We start from the raw sequence: 24,243 nt of genomic DNA, 5'->3' as shown, positions 1-24,243 counted from the left end.
ATCGAGTGCAAGAAGCAAACCTGAGCTCCGTCCTCAACATACTCCATTATTCGGGTACTTAATCAACCCAGAGTATGTTCCAGCTCGAGGGGACGAGTTTCGGGATCCTCAACCACAACAGGCTGGAGCACCTCAACCACCTGAGGTACAACAAGCTATACCTGCTACTCCTGTTGTGTCACCGGAGGAAAATGTAGACCTTGATGAAGCGTTTGGCGGTCAAGGATTTTTTGATATGGAGCGTGTTGATCCTGAAGAAAATGTACAGGTCTCGGTAGGCCGGGTTTCTAGTGTGAATGTGGCTAGGGCAGCTCCGACGGTGGCTGATTCTGATTCGTCAGATGATGATGTGGCTGAAGCAAGACGGATTTTAGTAACACAAGAAAGGGTTCAAGGGAAGAGAAAGAGAGACGATGATGACAGTGATTCAGATTTTGAAGAAGATTTACATCAGTTGGTTCGTATATCGAGAAGGGAACGGACAGGTGCAGGTTCGGGAGCTGGTGAGAGCTCAAGGGTGGTACGTTTCACTCCACCCGCACTGTCCGGTATGACCATGGTTCCGACATCATTACCAGTTACAAGGCCAAGCGCCACGGACGTTCCCGTGGTGGCTACCTCATCCTCATTCGGCCTACCACCCACTACATTCCAACTCTCGACTCCGGAGATTGTGTCCTTGCCATCTCCAACTCTTACTCCATTGGAGGTCGTCGCAAGATTTATTGAGTCGACAGTTGTAGCTACTGCAGGGTTGTCAGTTACGATACCACCTGCGGTTACGTTTACGCCTACTTCTGAGGTCCCGGTTACATTGGAAATCCCTCCTCAGTACACTCAAGATATATCACATCTGAGGTTTGATTTCGATGCAACCTTATCCGACTCGGAACGAATAGCAGCGCTTGAAAGGGTCGTGGCAGAACAATCAAAGGTAAATCTTATCCAGACCCATGCTATTCAGCGCCTCGTTGCAGAGAATCAGATACAGTCGTCCCTGCTGATCGAACATGGAAAAATAATTGATGCTTTGAAACAGTTCTTGGCATCTCAGGGGGAGACGAGCTGTAAGGGTGATGAGCTGAGGACTAAGAAGCGTAATGATCGAGACGATGATCCCAATGCATCGAAAGGTGCAGGTGGAGAGTTGCCAAGAACTGAACAAGCTCTTGGGACTTCCACATCTCAGGGGGAGTCAACGAGTGCAGCTGGCGGTTCAGGGGGTGATGATGTGGTGGTTGTGGATGTTGAGGAGGTGTTAGATGATGTTATAGGTGATGAGGATGTGTTACCGATGGAGGAGATAGAGAAGATAGGGGCTGAGATTGTCATTGATAGTGAGATTGAAGAAGGAGAGATTGTAGAGGAGAACGTTGAGCACGAGATTCAGGAAGTTGATAAGGCAGATATGGGTCAAGATATGGGAAGCGATGAGACGGAATGGGAGGAGCAGCCAAGATGGAAAGAAGGCTACGCTCAGTGGTTCGTAAAGACTAAGAAACCGGCGGTCCCTACTATGTTCAAGAAAAGTTACAACATCAGGGGTTATGCTGAATCGAAAAAGGGGATTATATGCTGGTTATATGATGAGCAGTTGAGGCTCTTTGTGATTAAAAGGTATGATGGGGTTCAGTATTTCAAGAGGCTGTTGAGATCGTTGAATACATTGCCTGAGTGTGAAGTGAAGGACTTAGCCAGATTGGGGTTGATAAACAGGAGTGATGATAACATGGCTAGGGTCATTGGAAAGATTGTTTGGAAGGAAAGTATAAAGGAGAAAAAGTTCGAGCTGTTGAAACCACAGAAAGGAAAACTTATTGAAGATAAAGATAGAGGAATGAGAGCAGATGGCAAGCCTTGGATGATCATGAAGTATAAGCTGATCCGGTGTCTAAAAGAAGTACCGATGAAACAAATGCCCAAGGATGTGCTCAAGGATTTGAAGTGGTGGTACGTTGATTGTGAAACAACTGAAGCAGTAATGGAGGATGAGGATGAACAAGAGCTGCTGAGAGTGTATGATCCAATGCACTTGTTGAATTTGTCTCAAGCTGATCTGCAGGTGCTAAACGAGAAAAAGATATTTTATATTCCTGCTTGGAAAGAAGAAGCGAAGAAATATCAAAGAGTTGTTTCGGTTTGTGTACGAGAAGGAGTTCATGCTTGAAGATGAAAGATACAAGATTGTTGAAGATTACAAGACACGTGCTTGAAGATAGAGATATGAAGCTACTGCCAAGGGGGAGTCTGTTGGTACATGATGTCAGTAGTTCAGTGTCAAGTGTCTGTAATCGAGTTAGTTGGATTTGTATTTGGTATTAAGCGAAGTTAGCTCACAAGTTCGCTGATATAGGCGAACTTGTGGAATAAGCGAAGTTAGGGACAACTTCGCCTAAACATGTTAGGCGAAGTTGTCGACTGTTAAATAGTCTAGGTTACGGCAGAATAGTGATATAGTTTTAAGTTTTCAGTTTACGAGTTATTCAGTTTGTGTAATCGGTGATCAGTGAATCACGTGTTTCCAGTTGCAATACAACGTGTCTTTATTTATTGTAACGTATGTTTGATCGTGTTAACGTGTATCGTCTTCTACGCTCGTATCGTCTTACGTAGGGATTCCGCACCTACGTAGAACGAGATATTCCGTGTAGATCCGGCTGGGAACCTACACATTACAAAAGAACGAGACGAAAGTCTCGTTTAGTATTTACTTGTTTATATGTTTTACAAAAAGATTATATTTTAATATTCACACAAAATTATCCGAGCCATCGGATTCTTGAGCCTCTTCGTCTTTTAAGCTCTAATCTTGGTTACCTGCAAAATGTTATTAAAATACGTCAGCAACGAATGCTGGTGAATATGCTGACGCTAAAAATATTTTCTTTACTTAACTACCCCTCGAGACCACGTAAGCCTCGGCCCATCTTGGCTTAGAAATAATTAAGTTAAATAATCATTATAAACTCGAGTCTCTATCGCTAGGTCACCTCAGCAAAACACCGCAACGTTCCAACATACTTAGGTACCATAAATATACACAAGGTCATTCTCACTCGGAAATACTTTGGTCCGGCCCATCGTGGCTGGAGGTCGTGACCAGGCGTGGTGCGATGTGCCCACCGCATACCACATATGTAAGGATCCAGACAAACGTATACCACAGCCTGAGGGCTAGGTTTATACTCTTATTTAAAATGTTTTTAGAGACACGTAGCCTCATGTAAAGTTTTACACATAACACGTTTGTTTGTTTGAAAATAAGTTTATAAAAGTGGGGCGTATTCTCCTTTTCAATAGGATCGGCTTCCAACACCGTCCGTAGATCTCTTCTTGCTATCTCGCACCTATAGTACGAGTATAACCTTTGTTAGTCGGATACACGATCCGGCTTAAGACCTTTAGTCTTATTTATCTCGATGAACCTTTAGTTCATAATCTCTTTTTTACTTTAAAACCTTTAGTTTTAATAGTAATTTATAAACCTTTAGTTTATTCAAAACCCGACGTTTCCTCTTCTTTAAGAAACGTATTCTTTTCTTTTATTATTTAAGTATACACATTAAACTTAAATAATATTTATAACAAAGAGTTATATATATATATATAATCACACATATATATACTTTTATATTCCTTTCTTTTCTTTTCTTTGTTATTTATTTTCCTTTTATAATCATCGAGTATAATTCCGACTTAGGGCATTAAGCCTTCATAATATTTTATTATTATTTTGGTCGGGCATCATGCCTACCTTGCTTGGCTTAGAAATACTCTAGACACTTGGCCAGCACTTCGACGCCGCTTAATCAACACTCCTTCCTTGCAAAACTCTTATTCCTCACTTGGCACGCTTTTCGAGACACCAACACTCTTTGGCACGCATTTCAAGGAAATCGTCGGGATGTTAGGACAGCACCTCCTTCTTGTTTGGAATGTCATCGGAAAGCGGTACGTATAACGAGATGATGGGTACGGAAAACGAGGTAACGGGGCACGGTTTTCGAGATAGATCGATGGCACGCTTTACGAGGTTAGTGAGAGAGTAGTGAGAGAGTAATGTGTGTGTATTGGTATGAGAATGGCTTGAACCCGTAGCTGCTATTTATAGGGCTGAAATTGGGTCCCATCGCGGTACGCGATGGGTTCCCTGGCTGGCCCGTCGCATACCGCGACCTAGGCCTGCCCAGTCATACCCTAGACCTGCCACGTGACAACACGTGGCAGGCGCCGAGCAGTGGTAGTTGGGATGTTACAACTTCTCACTCCCGCTATTTACAATAATATTTATCATTCATAACATTTATGCTTCGAAAAATGTTAATTTAATAAAACTTCAATCATGATACATACATTGGCTGAAATTTTAAGTTTGAACTTCATTATGTTTGTATGTTCATCAAGTTTGTTTTATATAAAAAATAAACATAATATTGTTTGGGTATATCTCATGCCAATTAGTACCTATAATAATTCAATTGAATAAATCTTTAATCCGTAAACAATATATATAATGTGTGTGTTATACAAATTCATTAACTTTCTTTGCTAGTGTCTCACCCCGATCGACGGTGGTTTAACGCATGGGCATAACGCGATTGTTCATTGCACATGTGACACTATTAAATGGTGTCAATATTTATTATCATTAATTTTTTTTAAAGCAAGTACACAACAGTAATTTGAAATAAAATAACAACTAAGACATGCAAGTATTTAATTTAAAATATCCTAATGGTTTACTAATGTTACCAATATCGATTAAGCATGAATATCAACACCTGTAGCATGTATAAAAATAATGTCAACAAAAAATATCTTAAATTTTGAAATATGAAAATGCATATCATAAGTGAAAAATATGTACAATTCACATGCCATAAGTGCACAATCTAAACGTATATGAAAATGCATATAAATAAACGAGGACCCGTTCTCTTGGTGTAAAACCAAATTACATGGGTAAAATGAAAATGTGGACCTGCTCTCTATGGTACAAAGCCAAATTACTTGTGTAAATTGACAGTTGACATTTGCTAATAGACGTATCCAACACAAGAACACATGAGCATAACAAACACATAAAAAGGATAGCATAACATATAGCATGAATATGACACATAAAGACATGACTCAATTATGTTGAAAATTGTTACAAAACATGAAATAAAACTTGGGTTTGATAATAGGTATACATACTACCCTAAGAGTATAAAAGTGAAAAATGGGTATGAACACTCACATGAATTAGATTCGTTTCGAGTAGTTGGTTAAGTGAGTTGATCGGTAACGCGAAAAATCTCAACGGATTATCCTAGAATAAAAGTATGCTTGAAATAAATGATTAAATATATAATATATTTATATTTATATATGGCCATTATAATCATTATATTATAATAGATCAAAATATTAATTATACCTTATTATATATTAGTTTGGTAATTGTTGATGGGCCATATTACCCTTACTAACTAAAGGGTGTAACATCGTGAAAATTTCGAGTTCAAAACATAAACTTTCCAAAGTCTAGGGACTAAAAATGCCAAATTCCAAACCTTAGGGTTTAAAGTGAAAATTCTGTTTTCTTGTCCTCTCGCGATACGCGACGGGACAAAAGACAAGCCCATCGCGTACCGCGATGGGGCTTGGTCAACAGCTTCTGTAAAGGGTCAACAACGATACGCGATCGCTGTTGAATCAACGTCATCGCCGAGATAATTTTAGTTTGGGTATTTTAAGTGGTACTCTGTGTATAAATGATTTATATTAATTAAAAGGATTCAAAATAATAATAATATGCAAGAAACATATCATTATTTGAAATAAATTAATACAATAATAAAAAATGGACAGAATCATGCCTAAAGAGTCTAGAACTCGTGTCCCAGACTGGTTCAACGTCTTAACAAATTTGCACCAGCCACTTACACCGGTGTCTCACTAAATAAAATTATGAATTAGAAAATACATATACCGTTCAAATTGATGTTTAAGAATGAGAAAAAAATAATGAAAACGATGAAGGTGAGACTCGAACCAAATTCTGGGACCGGTTCAAGTCCAACCTCTTTTGTGACAACCAACTGGACCACCTTAAACATTTGTCATGGCCCGGTTCAGAAAATTTATAACAACAATTTATGAAGGACCCTAAATGGTTATAAACTCCAAATCGAAAAATCCTCAAATTGAAGGTCGACTGACATATATCATTCGTAATTGATTGAGGGCATTTGTTATTCGTATTGAAAAGAGTACAAGCCCTTATTCAATTACTTGGAATGAGCTCAAACTGAAGGAGAATGATGATCGAGCGTTTCAGCATGTTGGGCAAAACACGAATTGAGAATTGGGAGCTTCTGGGTACAAATTAACAGGTGAGGTATTTATGGTGTTCATGAGTCCCATAGTCAAAACGGTTTTAAACTCAATTAACCGAGTTATGACCTGATTTTTAGCCGCTTGACTCGTGATTATACGCATAAAGGCTGCGAGAATGATTGGCAAAAAAGTTGGTAAGGATGAGATGATTAACAGCTGCTAATGGAGGTCGATTAACAGCTGATTAACAACAGTTGGGGGGGGGGGGGGTTGGTGACAGGGCGAAGAGAGTGAGAGGGAAAACAATTTGGAATAAGTTGCAATAGAGTTTATAACATATCAACAGTTGAAATAAATGTAAGAGTAAAGTGTTAAAATTGTTCCTGAGGTTTTGACAGTTTCGCGATTTTTGTCCAAAAATGTTTTTTTCTCACAATTGAACCATTCATGTTTTCCTTTTATTGTCATTTTCATCCAAATTACTAACACCGTTAGTTTTAACTTATTAAGTTAGGGACAATTTTGTCCTTTTACTTATTTGTTTATTTTATTACCTTTAAAATTTTGGAATTGAATTTACGATTTGACATAATTTACTATAAAACGATTACAATAAAGTGGCAGGTAAACGGGCAACAAGCTACGCCACAACCCCCTTTTGAATAGCAAAGCCAATCCTGCTATTCAATCTTGCTAGAAGCTGAAGAGGTTCCGTGTACGACGCGCTGAACCCTACTCAAAAATTTCACAGCCTCTGGGGCCAGAAAACCAAATGTATCAAAGGCAAATTGTAGAAAGACATGTTGATTATCTAAACAAGCTTTCTCGTGTTTAACAACTTTGCCCGATTCAGCCTTCAACGCGGCCTGACCCACAACAAACCCACGGTCCCTGAGCCCAACAAGAGGAGACACTCCTGTAAGATCCACACAGGCGTGTTTCCCCCCTGCCCACCCGAACACAAGAATATCAGTTGTCGTAAAGTATACCTCCTTCAAGAGGATCCGTGAGAAAGTTAACAGGGCCCTCCTTTTTAGCAGAAATCCCTGCCCGTTTAAGAACATCACACAAAACATCCCTAACCAAATCATGTCTGTATTTAAAGCCAGACAATTCTTTGCAATGCACCGCATGGTCACCAATACAAGTTCTAAAAACAAATTAAATTATTTAATCCCAAACCAATGTCCCAAATACCCATTCACCAATCTCGATGATCTGAGGTTCAACACATTTTCGTTCCAGATAAGAGGGTTCATGGTTTAATGCCCGATTAACGGCAGTGGTTGATTGAGTTTAAGCCAGCTACTTTGGCAGCCGGTGGTGGAGGCGAGTTTAAGCGGTGGCCGGTTTATGATGGTGGTTTCAGGTGTTTGACGTAAGAGAAGATGAAACAATTCATTCTGCCAATTAGGCCATCTGTCCAAGAGGATTGAGCCTATGATTAAATGAAGTAGTTCGATCCTAACTTGAAGAACACAAATCACACAATTAGAAGCACAAATTAAAGTTCAAAATTAGAGAGTCTTAGGAAAGACTTTTCAAGCACAATGGATTAAGAGCATGTTTGAGATTGAGTTTGAAAAATGCTTATTTTTTGAAAAGTCAGGATTTAAGGCTTTTAAAAAACTGTTTTTTAACCTTTTCTAGAAGCTAAAATAAAAATATTTTTTTTTGTGATTGCCAAACACCATTTAACTTATTGGCTTTTTGAAAAAGCCAATAAGCCAATAAAATGTTTTCAAACTCAATCCCAAACATGCTCTAAAGAAAGTAAAAATAATAAATATACTGAAAAGACGATTTTATCCTCGACTTAACAACGCAAAACTAACAAAGTTAGCAATTTGGACGAAATTGGCAACAAGTGGGAAACCTAAATGGTCCAATTACAAAAAAGAAAAAATTTGGACGAAAGTTGCAAAACTAATTAAACCTCAGGGACGATTTTGGCACTTCACTTTAAGTGTAATTAAGGGTTAAAAGTATACAAGCTCATAACTTTTAGTAATCGTTTACGTGAAAAACTTTAAACATATGGTTCGAAATTTGACGAATGTCACAACTAGCATTTTGTATGTTCAGGCTTTGAAGGTTTAATAAAATCAATGGCAAACAAGCATGTTTTACGGTTTAAGTTATGTTATGATGTATTCAAATAATAAAGTATATTGTTGCGAACTAAAACATTAGTTATTTATATCTTTTTTTAATGCACTGATACAAATTTTAAAGGTATTTTCTTGACTTTCGGTTTATTTAATTAGTGTTAAAAACTAAAACCCTTCATAAAATACAAATGAAATGTTTATTTTAAAATTGTTGTAAACACTAGTGTACAACGACTGTGTATTAACAGTGTTTGATAGGTTTATTGTTTATTTCATATCGATTATCTATTAAATATTGCATTTTCTTGAATTAACTGTATAGTACACAAGTCCCAAACTAGTTTATATTTTATAAAAAGAACGTATTTTATTGTACTGTACTTATAACCAATGGTAAATCTAAAAAATGGCGGGTAGGGGGAAGAGAGAGAGAGATTTTAGAAGTCATTTGTCTATTGTTATATGATAATTTTTTTGGTTTGGTATGGATCGGTTCCCGTTATATAACAAAATATAATCAAACTAAATTTCATAATAGGCCATCGAAATCCAAATGCCACGACGGAGATGGATTTGGCTTGAAATCTCACAGATTTGGCACGAACCAAAATGTCACGGCGGAGATGAATTTGACTTGAAATCTCAAGAGTCAATTGATCATTATGAGAATTTTCAAAATTTTGACATAAATTAGGAATTTCTCTCCTCTCTTGCCATATTTTAGGAATTTTTCCTTATTTTATCTATCTTCTTGTTTTTGACTTTTTTTTGCTTATTCTCACAAAAACAAAGACACAAATGCCAAATGAGGAATTTTAAGGGTATTCTAGGGACACCCACCTTTTTGTTGAAAAAAAAAAGAAAATTCCTTAAATAGTCCATTTATATATATAGAGAAAAAAAAGGCCAAAAAATTCTCAAAATTTTCTAAATGACCCAACTAATTTGTATTAACGTGACACATAGGAAATATAATCGACGAGATTGAAGAACCAAATAAAAGTTAACAAGTGGCAAGATTCTGACAAGTCCGACTGTATTTTTGAAAATCTTGGGGTGTTGTTCCAAATTTTTTCTTTAAATCTTTTGGTAAAAAGCAGCCTCTCCAGATGGTTTTTGTATGTTTCTTACCTGGTCTGTACAATTGTGATTATCCCTAACTTCTGCATCTTCATCTACATCATCTTCCATTGGAACAAACTACAATATTATCAAATTCAATTGTAGGTTTCGGGTCTAATAACTGACCGTAGGGGTTTCTTAGGTTGGTTTGGAGCTATAACCGGGTGATGCATGCGCGGTGGAAAGTGGCGATTCCGAGTGATGGTTCACGTGAGGGAATAAATTCTTGTTCCAGTGGAAAGTGGCTGTTCCGGTGGAAAGTGACGGTTTCGAATTCTTTTTACTTGAGTGGTTGAGTTAATTTGTTGATTATAAAAGAACGAGTAGTATGGCTTCAAGATTTTTATAATATCTTCATCATAGATCCTATCTATTTTGAGTGTAAATATGTATAAAAGAAAACGTGGTGGTCTAAGGGATTAGTGGTGCTAAGGGATTGGTGATGCTAGTTATCAGCCGTCAAGAGAGCATGGACAAGGGTTTATTGTTAGATGGAAGATGGAGATGAAGGTGAAGAAGATGAAGATGAAAAAGTTAAGGATAATCACAATTGTACGGACCGGGTAATAAACATAAAAAAAACCGTTTAGAGAGACTGCTTTTTATAAAAGATTTAAAAACAAATTTGGACGACACCCCTAAGATTTTTAAAAAAATAGTCGGACTTGTCAGAATCTTGCTACTTGTCAACTTTTAAATAGTTCCTCAATCTCATAAGTTATATTTCCTATGTATCGCATTAGTAAAATTAATTGGGTTATTTTGATAAAGAGGAATTCTTTTGCCTTTTTTTTCTCTATTCAAAAGGATCATTTATAGAAAATTTTCTCAAAAAAAAAAACCTACACGTTTAACATCGTATAACTGTTTTTTTACGATTGAATTACTGTTGTACCTTTTATTCGAACTGTCTAGTCCTCTATATATCTATGATTAAAGCAATAAACAGTGACTACACTGTAGTACCTGTCTCTCTCACTGACTACACTGTACTTGGTATTCAGAAATTTGTCCACTAGGTACGAGAAACATGGCTTGTTTTTTTTTTTTTTTTTTTTTTGTCTTTTTTTCAAATGTTCATTAAGTTTGGTTTTTTTAACAGTTAAAATTTTTCATTCCCAAAAATACCCCAAAAGTTCATTAATTTGGCAGGAAATTTTGACAACAATTTCTTCCATTTTCTTATTTTTCTTCCTCGTTCATGGGGCGATTGCAAAATTTAATGAAGGGCAATCAAGGTTTTAACGCGTTATAATACTAAAACTTATTCTAACGTGGGTGACTGCACCCAATAAAGCAACTGTATGTTCGCCCATACCTATAAGAGCTCATCCCCTAAAATTATGTGAGAGATTTGTAAATTATAAGATGAGGTTATAAGTGTAAATTAGAGGATGAAAAGAGAAAATATAGTGATTTTTAATAAACTTGAGGAAACTTGGTTTGCCCATTTTTAGTTTTTAATATTTGTTGATATTGGTTGTGAATAAATGATAGAAAAACTGTGAATCTTTAATAATAAATGGATAAAATAATATTATTTAATTGAACATAAGAGGAAAATATATTGTTTTTTAATGTAATTATAGAGATGGTGATGATGGACGACTGAGAATGCTTAGACTAATAGAGAAAATAATTTGCAAAAAAAACGCGGAAGAGGGGGGGGGGGTTCTCAAAATAGCCCAAATTAGAAAAGAGAAATCCAAATTAATATATTTTATTTTAAAATTCCAAAAAATCCTTCCAAATATTGTGTGATCTAACTGTTATTAAGTTGTTCTCGTCTTTCCCGTCCAAGTTCGCACCAAATCCATCTTCCACTTCCTACTTTTGAAATATTCTCTATTATGCTTTATTTTTAGGGATATTGGTTTTTAATACTCCCAAGTTTCACCAATTGAATGATAACACTCTCAACTTTCACTTTGGTACTTACTACTCCCAACTTTGACCTTATTTGTTATAGGCACTTTCGAACTTAACGGACCGTAACTCCGTTAACTTTCTTGCCGACATGGCATTTTTAACACACGTGGCATGCTTACGTGGAAATTAAATATCTCTTAAAAGAAACTAATTCTATATATATACCACCACCTAATTTCACCACCACTTCATCACCAACACCAGCCCTCCACCACTGATAGCCACCGCCACTATCGGACTCCACCACCGGCCGCCTCCAGCACAGACGGCCTTTTACCTGCCTGTAGGTACACAAATTTCAGATCTTCATTAACCCCATTGTCCACCTCCAGCCTCCCCTATTTCTTCCTTCACTCATACAACCTATCAACTAACGGAGCCAGTATAGGTGTCGAGACGGAGGATGATGAGTTCGAGTTGAGTTTTCTTTGACGATTCTGGTCGATTTGAAAGGTTTGGTGGTGCTGGATTGCAGTGGCGGACAATTATTCGATCACCATGGTGGTTGTTGAGGTTTGAGTGACACAAAGATGATGTCTAGAAATGATGGAGAATGAGTTAAATGGTGGAACTTAATGATGATATGATGGATTTGAGGGTTAGGGTTTTGAATTTTGAAATTGGGGATTTGAAATCATGAACATAACTTGGATTTGATGATGTTTTAAGAAACGACAATCTTATGGCCCCTATATTTGATAACCTAGAATTAGGAAATGAAGAAGAATGAGGAGGTGGGTGGTGGTGGTTGCAAGTGGATGGTTAGGATAGGGGATGAAGAAGAAGGGTGAGGTGGGACCAAATTATGTTATTCTTGGTGGTGAGATGAAATTAGGATTTTTTTTTAAATTTTTAAAGGGTGTATTTTCCATATAGGCATGCCAACTCACCATGAAATGTCCACATCAGCATTTCCACTAACGACGTTAGTCGTCTGTTAACGAGTGAGTGACAGAAACAAATAAGGTGAAAGTTGGGAGTGATGGATAACAAATCGAAAGTTGGGAGTGATATCAACCAACGAGTGAAAGTTGGGAGTATTAAAAACCAATTTCATTTACGTATTATATTAGTATAATCAATTTCATTTACGTTATAAATATAAGTATTATATTAGTATAATCAATTTCATTTACGTTTTGTTTTATTTATAACATTTGAAATATAAAGTTTTATAAAATTTATATTTTTGCGACGTGCATATTTTTATCTACGTATCGACATAAATTTTGTTCAAAATCAAGTTGGGTCAAGCTTTTATAGAACGTTTTGACATATATTTGACTCAACTCGGTTTTGTATAAAGTTTATGTCGGCACGTAGATAAAAATAAGTACGCCTCAACAACATATTCGAAATTTTATAAAACTTTATATTTCAAAAGTTGTAAAAGAAAACATATATATAAATGAAATTAATTATATAATATTATACTTATATAATATTAAAATAACACTTAAAAATAGAATATTTTAGAAGTTGGACGAGGAGGAGAGATTTGGTGCAAACTTGGATGAGGAAGGCAAGTTTGGTGCAAATTTAGACGGGGAAGATAAGAACAATTTAAAAACAGTCAGATCCGACGAGTTTTGATGTTTCCTCAAAAATGGACGGAGCTGACGAGTTCTCTTCATATTTGTTTGGACTTGTCAATTTCTTCATGTGACACCCTTTTAGTGAACAATGGAACTCATCAAAATGCTTTCCAAAATGTTGTCCATTCAAATTTCACATGATATTTATGAAAATTTTAAAATTTAAGGACGTTTTTCTAGTTCTCTTCTTAGAAAAAGACCCCCTCTAACCTTGATAAGTTTTCTCTCTTGTTTAACTTGAACTTACAAGATTTAATGACAGGAATGATTAAATGTATTTTAAATGAGTTATAATAGTTTTTTAATAGTCGGTTTTCATAAAAATATACACTTTAGTTTATAAAAATTATTAATAGGTTTCTAATTATATACTATATATAATTAAAAAGTTTGATGTCACAAATATTTTTTTAGAATATTTTATTAGTTTAGTTTTGCTTTTTTGAAAATCATTTTAACACTTAACCAATTATGATATTTTGGTGTGTTGGTTTTTGTAAAGTTTCTTAATGCTTTGGAATTTAGAAAAGTCATGCAAGTTCAAGCCACACATGAAGCCAAATTTTTTGGTATTTATTGTTAGTTGTCGTGTAGAACTCCATTCTTCATACATATTTTTTTGGTTTCTTTTTCGTGTTTTTAGTTATTTTATGTGTTTTTATTGTTTAAATATATTGATCGATATATATAAGAGTTTTTGGTGCCGCAAATACGTATTTGGGCTTGGGCCTCTTTACGAAACTTTATTGGTGCAACACCTTTTTTATTTGTTTTAGTTTTGGCATGTAACAAACGTAAAAAAATCGATCAAATGCCAATTTTGTTTTGTTTTATATTTTTTTCTGCTTTGTTTTATTTACGATACCTTAAAAAATGTGTCGGAAACTAACCGAATTCGTGTAGTCTCACCGCGTTTGTTTTAGTTCAAATATCGTAATGAACGTAACGAAAACCAACTGAATGTTGTTTTGTATTTTTAGTTCTGATATTGTAACAAAAGTGATATATGGAAACCGGACGAATTTGTGTAGACTGAACGCCTCAACGTTTGGGATCGACAATAGTCGGGTTTTACCAACGCTCAAGTTTTACCAACCGACGTTACCCCATTGGCCCGCCTCAATTTTTCTAATTTTTTTGTTTTATTTTGATTTTAGTTACGGTACAATAACGCACGTAACTGAAACCGACCGAATTTGTGTCAACTTACCGCTTCAATGCTTGGATATAACCACCACTCGGTTTTACTGACTTCCTCGACGCGTTCAAATAATTAATAACAAAGAAAACAGACATAGAATCTAATTGACAAAAGCATGAATCTACAAAACACATAGCGAATCAACTTAACAAACTTGTTATTTCATACACGCAAAATAAAAGACTTGAAGTCATTGAAGACAACATTCGATCATGTAAACAAACCCAACGCCTCCTAAACTTCCTACGCTTAAGTTTCATGTAAACCAACCCAACGGCTCCTAAACTTCAAACTTCTTTTCCAGACAGTTTACGAAATCATCCACATATCTTTTCTGAAGTTTAGTGTCGCCGAATATGTGACTCAACTCCATCGCATTCGCCTTGTAGATCTTCCCTTGGTCATCGACAATAACCGACCTCACTAATCTGGCCACCGAGTCCTTGGTAAAGGACCCGTCTTCCTCATGTCTTGGTACCTCGATTCCCACTTGTTTATCCACCATTATGCGAGCATTTAGACCTTGGGCCAACAAAAACGGTAGCATTATTAGAGGTTGACCGAACATTAGCCCTTCCACAATTGAACTCCAACCATAGTGAGTCAAGAAACCACCCACGGACACATGGCTCAGTATCTTTAGCTGAGGTACCCAACTCGTCCACACCACCTCACGGTCTCTAGTTCGTTCCAAGAACCCGTCTGGCAGCTCCACCGAGTCAGACTCGGTGGAACCTACGGGTTTTCTGAGAGCCCAAAAGAATGGCAAACCGGAGAGCTTGAGACCCAAAGCTAACTCAGCCAGGTCTGTTTTGCTCACGGTAACCTCACTTCCTAAAGCCACGTACACCACATGACCTTTTTGTTGACCATCGAGCCACTTCTTGACTGTCACCCACGTGTCATCTTTCTCATTGTTGGGTGTAACTTGGGGTGGCATTAATCCCACGGGTACCACTGGCAAGTGGTTTAGCTCCTCAAAAAGGGTTAGCCACTGGGGTTCGAATTCATAACAGTGTCTTATAAGTATACAATCTGACCCCTTCAAAATCATCCCCACACGATGTGCATCTGAAACCTTCCCATCAGAATTATGTGACTGTTCGCACATCATCCATTGGACATCATACTTCCGGAAGCATAGTTTGCATGGAAATGGAATCCACTTCGGTGGTTGAAGAAACACCAGTCGAACCCCGACCGATTACTGGTAACCTAGGGGTTGGAGAGCTGTTTCCCACGAGGGGTTAGACCCTTGGAAGATGGTTCTTCTGATTACCTGCAAAACAGACACCGTGAGCTCGTCACTGAGAAGGGGGGGGTTCCTCCTTGTGACCACCCTCCGGCGTGAGAATCAGACTAGATTGCTCTTTAAATATAAAAGTATATTAAGAGATTGCTAGAGCAGATATCAGGTATATATGATAATATGATGAGATGAGATGGTCATACCATTTGGGGTATTTATAGCCGAAGGTAGGTTTCCAAGGGGTTTAGCCGGCCCAACACGCTACCAACTGTAACCTATGCACGTGCCCTGCCTGTGAGTGGTGGATAGGTAGCGGCTGACACAGAGCAGGCGTGTCGTGCACTCTTCCTCTTCTGCCAACAACAGGCTAGGCACGTGGTATGGCAGGAGTTGGTGGGTAGGCGGCGGCTATTGGTCACAGTGCTGTGGCGTGCTGTCTGCCATGCTGCTGTCAGTGAGCTGTCGCATTCTTGGTCAGATCTTTTGTCTGTACCTCGTCAGGTATCACACAAAAGATCCTCCATCATACGGACTGGCTCATTTAGGCGGGAGTTTTCCCCCTCCCGCCTTTGCTCATTCCTTCAGGTGACACTGGGGAGAGTTAAGTGCCTAGTGCGTGTAGCCATGCTGCGCGGGTGGCCTTCACTCATGGCTTGTATCCGAGGCTGCGGGAACAGGCGGAGTCCTTCACCATGGGAGGCATTTCCTGCGGGACCAGCTTGCATACTGCGCGTAAGGACGTCACTTCTCTGAGCATGGTTGGTCCTGCGGATCCAGTTGGTCTCTGCGCAGACGTCCCTGTTTAAGGTGAGTCTTGCGGGTCCAACTGGGCTCTGCTGGGACCTACCTCTTCAAGTCCCCCCAGTCCAATGTTCTTCTCATGCGTGTTTAATAAAGTGAGGTGAACTTTTGGACTTAAAAGGGGTTTTGAAAAGGGTTTTGTAAGGTTTTCCATGGGAAGTCCTTGTCACTTGCAGAAATGCCCGAGTTTCCTGCTTGGTCTTTGGGTATGATGCGGGTAGGTCTGTAACCTCCTCGCAAGTCAGGAGCATTGAGTCCCAGTTGTGGATTCTCCATGAGGTTTTGGTAGTTTTGAACATAGTGATCAATTATGTTAAAACCACCAATTCCATCCTGGAGCTTTAAACAACGTAGTTCTCGACGTTCCCGCTATGCGGGGATGTTATTTCCTTTTCCGCAAGCATTGCCCAGAAGATCCTTCTTGGTTTCAATTCCCAGCGGAGCGCTAGGTATGTGAAGGGTTTTGCCTTAACACTGTACCTGCGCTCGTCTTACGGTTACTTTACTTCCAAGGTATTCCTGGCGTCAATTCCCTGCGGGTGCTAGGTATGTGAAGGGTTTTGCCTTTACACTGTACCCGCACCTGTCTTATAGTTACTTGGTTGCCGAGGTACTTGGCTTCAATTCCCTGCGGGTGCTAGGTATGTGAAGGGTTTTGCCTTAACACTGTACCCGCATCCGTCTTATGGTTACTTGTTCGCCAAGGTTTTCTTGGCTTCAATTCCCTGCGGGTGCTAGGTATGTGAAGGGTTTTGCCTTTACACTGTACCCGCATCCGTCTTATGGTTACTTGTTCGCCAAGGTAAGGGGGTATTTTCCCGCTTCTTTTTAAATTTTGAATTTTGAAATTCGAAAGGTTGGTGGAAAGATAGGAACAGTCCAAACCTCTGAAACGTCGCGCGACGGTTTCTTCTGACTGTCAGGACGTGCAGGAAGTTATGGTGACGTGACATTATATGGTCATTCCAGACGCTTTTTCAGGCGCGTGGGCGCGATTTTTCGGGCGCGTGGCTGCGAAATTACTGGCACACGTCCTGTCAACAGCTGTTGCCAGTCTGCTTTTTGCCACGTGTCATAGTTTCATTGCACCTTCGATTTCTCTCTCCTTCGCATTAAATTCACCGCATTAATTGCGATTAGTATATAAAGGGGGAGAGGGTTATTTGCAATTCACACTTTTCACTTTCATCTCTTAAGTAATTTCCGGTGAATTTTTCTGTTCAGTAAAGCATTACCCTGAAATCTCTTTTCATCTTTCTTCCACTATGCCTTCTCATGATGCTGATGACCAGAAGACTGCTGGCGAATGCCAGTGCTCTCTTCCTGTCGATCTGTACCAGTATATCGTCAGGAAGTTCATGCTCGCGTCTCTCGAGCCTGAGTTTCCTGAACCCCACCATACTGTGTACGATGCCCCTAGTGGCAAGATCGGGGTTTATGCTGCATTCTTTGTCTACGGAAACCTTAGGTTTCCGTTGACAAAGTTTGTGTACCGTGTTCTGGAGAGGCACGGTGTGCACCTGACAGAGGTGCACCCCATGGCCATTGCCAAGGTCCGGCACTTTGAGTGGGTGTGCCGGATACTGGGCCTTGAGCCCCTCGTTGACCGTCTGATGACCTTCTACACTTGGAGGTGCATCCAGGGGTGGTACACTCTTACAACCCGTATCAAGGGTTTAAAGATTTGTACCACCGAGCGGAGTCTTCGCTCGTGGAGAAGAGAGTTCTTCTTCATATCCGCTCGCGCCATCCCCATCGCCATGAAGTTCAAGAATGGCCAGGCGCTTCCGAACCTTCCCGCCCTCAACTACGAGGAGGCGGAATGGTTCTCGAAGATATCCCGGGTCCATTTCCCGGTTTTCCGTTTTCCGGAGTCGGCGATGGTGATGCTGGGGATGAGCCGGGTGTGGAAGGCGGCGAATGCGGATAAGGTTCCGATCGTCCTTGAATATGGTTCGAACTCTGTCCCTTATGGTACGTCTTGTTTCATTTTGCTGACTTCGATTTTTTCTAACTTTCTTGTTGATTTCAGAGGGGAACGATCTTCAGTCGCTCCTGAACCCGCGGGAGGAAGATGGTCCCGCGCGGATGGGTACTCGTGCTCTGGACGAGAACGAGTTGCCCATCTTAGAGCAGACCGCGGGTCGGTTCGTGGAGGTTTACCCGCCAGGCCAAGAGATCCTGAGCCACCGACGGCCAGGTAAGCCTATCTTCTACCCTGAACCTCTCAATGCTGTGCCTGCTGCTGGAGTTGACATTTCTTCTTCTGAGGAATCCGCAGAAGGTCCTCCACTGGTGCGGAAGAAAAAGGCTGCCGTCGGGAAAGGCAAGGAGAAGGTGGCCTCTACGGCCGACCCGGTAGTCCTATCTGACTCGGAGTCAGATAGTGCAGAGGTGGCGGGGGAGCCCGGTGGTGAGGAGACCACCGCTCCGGAGGCTGTAGCGACGACGACGGTTACCGGTGTCAAGAGGCCGGCTCCATCGGGTTCGCCCCCGCTCGTCCGTACGTTCAAGCTCAAGAAACCCCGTAAGTGCCCCCATAATTCTTGTCTAGATTTGTTGTTTCAAATAAATTTTTCTAACACTTTTGCTTGTGCAGGTGTGGATGTTGACGCATTCCAGGGTGGAGTTGGAGCAAGTATTCCTCCGCCAATGAGGGAAGGCTCGGTCAGCCTTCCCGAGGCGTCGACCCAGGCGTCTGCGCCTGCTTCCGTTGGTTCCAGCCTTCCTAAGGCTGTTCCAGCTGAGAAGGTGTCTCCGCCGGCCGTGAGTGCAATTTTTACAGCATCTTTCACGGAGCCGGCGGTTACTGTTGCTGAGGAGGCGACGCCAACAATGGCTACCACAGCGGCTGCCACTATACCTGCGCCACCGGCAGCGACGGCCGGACCATCAGGTACGCGCCGGGCTTCCCGCCGATCTATGCCACCTTCCCGTCTGCCTGACCTGTTGGATGGATTTCCTTTAGGTTCAGGTGATGGGTTTGGCGGCTATCGGCCTGTTATTGACCCTACAGGTACGTAGGGTTCTTTTTCCTTTGTATATTTTTGTCATCTTTTCCTAACTGCCTTTGTTTCTTTTGCAGTGTCGGATTCCAATGAAGTGTATGTTCCAAGATGGAACATACGCCGAGGAACAACCCTTCGCACCCCTGTGGAGTGCGTGGATTGGGCTCGCCACGCTGCTCCTCATGGTGCGTTGGGGGAAGCCATGGCTAGCTACCAGGAGGGTAGGCTAACCAATGAGCTTCGGGTTCTCCAGGCCCGGACGCAGCCCCGCATCGAGCTGCTTTGTCGTGAAAACGACAAGTTAAAAGCAGCTCGCGCCAAAGATGTATCTGAAGCGCGGGCTCTTCGGGAGGAGAACCGGCAGTTGGCCGCTGCCGCAGCCGAGAAGGAGAAGGCATTCAAGGCCCTCGAGGTTGAAGTCCAGGCGCGACTCGAGGCCCGCTCCAAGGCTGCCCAAGCTGTGAATGAACAGCTTCGGCTGGCCAAGGAGACTGCGCGAAACTCAACTGAGAGGGCTGCCAAGGCTGAAGCTGTTGCTGAGCCGCTTCGCGAAGAGAATGAGCAGCTTAAATGCAAATTAAAGGCTCTTCAGCATGCTCATGACGCCTTGGCAATGGAAGATGCCAAGAAGCTGCAGGAGATCCTTGACCAGAGGGGGGTGCTTGACCGCACTGAAAGGAAACTCAAAAGCGTCGAAGAGGCTGCCGCCAAGGAAGTTCAACTTGCCAACCTTGATAAGAGCGGAGCCGAACGTGCTTACAAAGAAAGTCAAGCTACCCTCCAATGGCTGCTTCGAGAAGCGTTGCCTCAGGTATCTTTAACTTTTTCTTTACGCTTTCTGCTCGTAATTAGAAAATGTTCTAACTTGTATTCTCTTGTAGGTTGTGCGTCGGGTCCTTTCGGAGACCTCTTATGACGATGCGATGAGCACAGCCCTCAACGCTTCTCATGAGGATGGGGAGAAGACTGGCTTCCTGCTTGGTCTAGGGTTTGCTGAGAGAGGCTTTCCGCCCTCCAACTTCCCTTTATTCAATGTTAATACTGAAGCTGCTTATGACCAAGCTGTGAACCAGTACGCTGCCTTCCCGCATCCAGTGGTGGAGAAGGTGAACGAAGCTGCTGCTGCTGATGATGGGCTAAACATCCTTAAGGCTTTCCTTGGGCAGCCGCGCTCTGACGGTGCTGGTCCAAGCGGAGGTGGCCCTGAAGCCTGATCCTGAAGATCCCTTCCCACTGCTAGGATAGACTTAGCTTTGTATAGATTTCTTTTAGGCGGGTAGTTACCCGGCCACTGTTGTAATATATCATTGAAATATACGATTGTTATTCCTTTCATTGGATTCTTTGCTTTATAAACTTATGACTTGCATACTTAGTTTAAAATAGCAATTTTCCAAGTGTTTAGAATAAGAACCTTCGAACGTGGTTGATAGTGGGTTAAAGTTTCGCTTCCTCCTTCGTGATTGTGCGGGTAGAACCGTCACTTGCACTTGGTAGGATGGCTAAACTTTAACTTTTATCTAACCTGCGTGTAGGTTTTTCTTACTTTTTGAGGATAAGTTAACCTTTGAACGTGGTTGATAATAGGTGTGAAGTTTTGCTTCCTCTTTCGTGATAGCGCGGGTAGAACCGTCACTTGCACTTGGTAGGATGGCAAAACTTTTACCCATACCTGACCTGCGTGTAGGTTTTTCTTACCTTTTTAAGAATTTTGTTTTGAACCGTTCGACGCGCGGCTGTCGATAGGTTAGTGTTCATCTTCCTTTCATGATTCGTGCGGATAGACCGGCACTTTCATTTAATGGAATAATTGAACTCCTTCAACTGACCTGCGTGAAGGTTTGCCACGTTATTGGGTTCGTGCGGGTAAGACCGCCTTCCCATGCAACGACTTCACGTAATGTGAATGCCGTCACCAGTGTTGGATAGTTTTAACCGTTCGACGCGCGGTTGTTGATAGGTTAGTGTTCATCTTCCTTTCATGATTCGTGCGGATAGACCGGCACTTTCATTTAATGGAATAATTGAACTCCTTCAACTGACCTGCGTGAAGGTTTGCCTGTTGAGGATAAGTTAACCTTTGAACGTGGCTGATAATAGGTGTGAAGTTTTGCTTCCTCTTTCGTGATTGTGCGGGTAGACCCGTCACTTGCACTTAGTAGGATGGCATAACTTTACCCATATCTGACCTGCGTATAGGTTTACCTTTTCCTCTTAAGAACTTTGAACTGTCCCACGCGCGGTTGTTGATAGGTTGGTGCAGTTCCCTCGAATGATTCATGCGGATAGGCCAGCACTTTCATATGGTAACTTTTTTCTCCTTCAACTGACCTGCGTGAAGGTTTATCATGCTTTTTGGGTTCGTGCGGGTAGGACCGCCTTCCCATGCAATGACGTTTTTTGTAATTATGCGGTGAAAACCGGCATATTAGTGTGTACAAAAGTATAAATGTAAATCATCAGCTTCGACGTTTGAAAGAGAATCATTTCCATTAGAAGTGGCTCTTGGCCTTTTCTGTACAAATTGGAATTGATTACATGCAAACTGTGTAATTGAACTCCCTTCCATGTTGGGACAGGAGTGCCATCGAGCCGACACGCACCTGTTTCGGGATCTCGTTCTTTATGCAGCATGTAGTCTCCATATTGAAGCTGATTTTTTATTCATGTTTACCCCAGCCATGGTTCCACACGCACCTGCCTGCTTAGCTTTTATTTCGCCACGAGGTGTGCGAGCGTCCCATCTCTGACGAATGTTTCGACCATGTCTTTTACGTCTATGCATTCTTCAGTGTTGTGGCCTTTTGTTCTGTGATAGTCACAGTACTTGCTCCGATCAGCATCGTGACGATGTCGGATTACTGGAGGCTTTGGCCATGGGAGCTCTTCAGTAGCAAATATGTCAGTGACGCTTTTGGTAAGTGGCGTCCATCTGGAGTTCCGGTGCAGCTTTACATTATCCCTTTCACCCAATCGATGCTGTAAGCCGGATGAGGTGTCAAAGTTTACCCTTGACTGCCAAATGCCTTGCTTCCGTTTTTTGTTCAATCGGGCGGTGAGGATGTTGTCCTCTCTCGTCCTCTGGGTGTACAGGTTTGTGCTCTGCGGAAGGTCTCTACCCAGTTGCTTCTCCGTTTCCGCATAGCGTTTAGCTGCTGTCATGATGCCATCCCATGTGGATGGCATTCCATCTTTACCCGTTAGGGTGCGGATAAGCTCTGGGTCCTGCGCGCCCTGGATGAAGGCTGCGCGAACAAGATCCTCGCTGATATTGCCCAAACTTAACTTCTTTGAGTTGAAGCGAGTGATGAAGTTTGGTAGAGATTCATCTTCTTCCCGTATGCATTTGAGGATTGTCCATTGCTCCTCGGTATACTTTCGCTGCTGGCTGAAGTGTTGGCTAAACTTCTGCTGGAAGTCTGCCCAGTCGTAAATGTGGTTAACCGGTAAACGATCAAACCAAACCCTAGCAGCCCCCACCAGCGTCATTTGAAACATGTAACACCACGTGGGTTCCGTCCAGTTGCTGACGGTTGCCCCTGCTATGAACCTGTTCAAATGGTCGTCTGGGTCGGACATACCATCATAAGTGCCTATGTTGGGCATTTGTTTGGCACTTTTTGGGGCAATTGCTTCCGCAATGTCCCTTGCAAATTTGGACGTTCCCGCATTTGCAACGTTCGGTCTGTACGTTTTGGAGAAGTCTCGTGGACTTCCACCTGTGCTTTTTGGTTTGAAGGCTTGTCCAAAATGCCTTCTCGGTTGGGAATCCGTTTCCTTACGCTTCCCTTTTGCCCTATGGCGAGGGTTCGCGTCGGAGTCGGATTCCTCCGAGTCATTGTCCAAGTATTCTTCGAATTCGTCGGCCTGTTGGACGGAACGCAAGCGTTCGTCCAACTCAGCTTGGAATTCCTTTTGTCGTGCCTCCGCCCATGCCTTAACTTCCTCGAGAGTTTGGCGGGGGAGTCTTGTTCGTTTTTTAAACTGGGTATCGGTGAATCCCAGTGGGCGATTATTTACTGCACTTGCCCCAGCTTGGGTAACTGGGGTAGTGTTCGTAAAATTTACTTCACTTGCCCCGGCTTGGGTAACCGGGGTAGTGTTTGTAAAAACTGTGTTGCCGGTATTCCCTCCAGTAGCTGGGGTTGTGGTTACCGGAGTCTCTTTAACCATCTTTCTAGAAGTTTGAAAAAACTGGAGAAAAATGAAGTTCTAGCTTTATGCACGGATGGCGCCAATGAAGAAACACCAGTCGAACCCCGACCGATTACTGGTAACCTAGGGGTTGGAGAGCTGTTTCCCACGAGGGGTTAGACCCTTGGAAGATGGTTCTTCTGATTACCTGCAAAACAGACACCGTGAGCTCGTCACTGAGAAGGGGGGGTTCCTCCTTGTGACCACCCTCCGGCGTGAGAATCAGACTAGATTGCTCTTTAAATATAAAAGTATATTAAGAGATTGCTAGAGCAGATATCAGGTATATATGATAATATGATGAGATGAGATGGTCATACCATTTGGGGTATTTATAGCCGAAGGTAGGTTTCCAAGGGGTTTAGCCGGCCCAACACGCTACCAACTGTAACCTATGCACGTGCCCTGTTTGTGAGTGGTGGATAGGTAGCGGCTGACACAGAGCAGGCGTGTCGTGCACTCTTCCTCTTCTGCCAACAACAGGCTAGGCACGTGGTATGGCAGGAGTTGGTGGGTAGGCGGCGGCTATTGGTCACAGTGCTGTGGCGTGCTGTCTGCCATGCTGCTGTCAGTGAGCTGTCGCATTCTTGGTCAGATCTTTTGTCTGTACCTCGTCAGGTATCACACAAAAGATCCTCCATCATACGGACTGGCTCATTTAGGCGGGAGTTTTCCCCCTCCCGCCTTTGCTCATTCCTTCAGGTGACAC

At 41.6% G+C, this 24,243-nt stretch overlaps 1 pseudogene; it reads right to left on the bottom strand.

Moving 5' to 3' along the window:
* Positions 1–14,562: 14,562 nt before the first annotated feature.
* Positions 14,563–15,393, bottom strand: LOC143569945 (UDP-glycosyltransferase 91D2 pseudogene; annotated as a pseudogene).
* Between the last annotated feature and the right edge of the window lie 8,850 nt (positions 15,394–24,243).

The sequence above is a fragment of the Bidens hawaiensis genome, unplaced genomic scaffold (genome assembly GCF_021521415.1).
Source record: "Bidens hawaiensis isolate Kalapana, Puna unplaced genomic scaffold, B.hawaiensis_p1.1 tig00024806_1, whole genome shotgun sequence".
Taxonomy (NCBI): domain Eukaryota; kingdom Viridiplantae; phylum Streptophyta; class Magnoliopsida; order Asterales; family Asteraceae; genus Bidens; species Bidens hawaiensis.
Note: the sequence above shows the minus strand (reverse complement) of the source record. Positions and strands in the feature narration are given on the sequence as shown.